We start from the raw sequence: 2,327 nt of genomic DNA, 5'->3' as shown, positions 1-2,327 counted from the left end.
TTAACTGCTTTTGCTGCATCCCACAGGCTTTGTGTTTTCCCTTTCATTACTCTATAGGTATATTATGATTTACTCTTTGATTTCTTCAGTGACTTAGCCTCCACATTTTTGTTTTTTTCCTACAGTTTTGTTTTTTTTTTTTTGCTGCAGCTGATTTCTACTTTTTACCATTGTTTAATAATATGGGTTTGTTGTTGTTCAGTCGCCCAGTCGTGTCTGACTCTTGGCGACCCCATGGACTGCAGCTTGCCAGGCCTCCGTGTCCCTCACCATCTCCCGAAGTTTGCCTAAGTTCATGTCCATTGCATGGGTGATGCCATCCAGCCATCCCACCCTCTGATGCCCTCTTCTCCTTCTGTCCTCAGTCTTTCCCACCATCAGGGACTTTTCCAATGAGTCAGCTGTTCGCATCAGATGACCAAAATACTGGACTTTCAGCTCAGCATCAGTCCTTCCCAATGAGGATTCAGAGTTGATTCCCCTTAAGATTGACTGGTTTGATTTCCTTGCTGTCCAAGGGACTCTCAGGAGTCTTCTCCAGCACCACAGTTCAAAGGCATCAATTCTTTGGTGCTCCGCCTTCTTTACGCTCCAGCTCTCACAACCGTACATGCCCACTGGGAAGACCACAGCCTTGACTATATGGATCTTTGTCAGCAGAGTAATGTCTCTGATTTTCAACACACCGTCTAGGTTTGTCATAGCTTTCCTGCCAAGAAGCAAACGTCTTCTGACTTCATGGCTTCAGTGACCATCCACAGTGATTTTAGAGCCCAAGAAGAGGAAATCTGTCACCATTTCCACCTTCCCCCCTCTATTTGCCATGAAGTAATGGGGTGGGATACCGTGATCATTTTTTTTTTTCAATATTTAGTTTTAAGCCGGCTTTTCCCACTCTCCTCCTTCACCCTCATCGAGAGGCTCTTTAGTTCCTCTTCCCTTTCTGCCATTAGAGTGGTATCATCTGCATATCTGAGGTTGTTGAGGTTTCTCCTGCCTATCTTGATTCCAGCTTGTAAATCATCCAGCCCGGCATTTCTCATGATGTGCTCAGCATATAGAGTAAACAAACAGGGTGACAGCAGACAGCCCTGTCGTACGCCTTTCTCAGTCCTGAACCAGTCAGTTGTTCCATACAGTGTGTGTTTCTTCTTGACCCACATACAGGTGTCTCAGGAGACAGGTAAGATGGTCTTGTAGTCCCATCTCTTTAAGAGCTTTCCACAGCTTATTATGACACACACAGACAAAGGCTTTGCGTAGTTGATGAAACAGAGGTAGATGGTTTCCTGGAATTCCCTTGGTTTCCCTATGATCCAGCGAATGTTGGCAATTTGATCTCTGGTTGCTCTTCCTTTTCTAAACCCAACCTGGACATCTGGATGTTCTTGGTTCACATAATATGAAGGCTAGCATGCAAGATTTTAAGCATTTCCTTACTAGCATGGCAGTTCAGTTCAGTTCAGTTCAGTTGCTCAGTCATGTCCGACTCTTTGCGACCCCATGAATCGCAGCACACCAGGCCTCCCTCTCCATCACCAACTCCCGGAGTTCACTCAGACTCAAGTCCATCGAGTCAGTGATGCCATCCAGCCATCTCATCCTCTGCCGTCCCCTTCTTCTCCTGCCCCCAATCCCTCCCAGCATCAGAGTCTTTTCCAATGAGTCAACTCTTTGCATGAGGTGGCCAAAGTACTGGAGTTTCAGCTTTAGCATCATTCCTTACAAAGAAATCCCAGGGCTGATCTCCTTCAGAATTGACTGGTTGGATCTCCTTGCAGTCCAAGGGACTCCCAAGAGTCTTCTCCAACACCACAGTTCAAAAGCATCAATTGTTCGGTGCTCAGCTTTCTTCACAGTCCAACTCTCACATCCATACACGACCACTGGAAAAACCATCGCCTTGACTAGACGGATCTTTGTTGGCAAAGTAATGTCTCTGCTTTTCAATATGCTATGTAGGTTGGTCATAACTCTCCTTCCACGGAGTAAGTGTCTTTTAATTTCATGGCTGCAGTCACCATCTGCAGTGATTTTGGAGCCCAAAAAAACATAAAGTCTGACACTGTTTCCACTGTTTCGTCATCTATTTGCCATGAAGTGATGGGACCAGACGCCATGATCTTTGTTTTCTGAATGTTGAGTTTTAAGCCAACTTTTTTCACTCTCCTCTTTCACTTTCATCAAGAGGCTTTTTAGTCCTCTTCACTTTCTGCCATAATGGTGGTGTCATCTGCATATCTGAGGTGATTGATATTTCTCCCGGCAATCTTGATTCCAGCTTGTGCTTCTTCCAGCCCAGCATTTCTCATGATGTACTCTGCATA

The sequence above is a fragment of the Bison bison genome, unplaced genomic scaffold (genome assembly GCF_000754665.1).
Source record: "Bison bison bison isolate TAMUID 2011002044 unplaced genomic scaffold, Bison_UMD1.0 scf7180017846308, whole genome shotgun sequence".
Taxonomy (NCBI): Eukaryota; Metazoa; Chordata; class Mammalia; order Artiodactyla; family Bovidae; genus Bison; species Bison bison.
The sequence above is the reverse complement of the archived record's forward strand: the minus strand, read 5'-3'. Positions refer to the sequence as shown.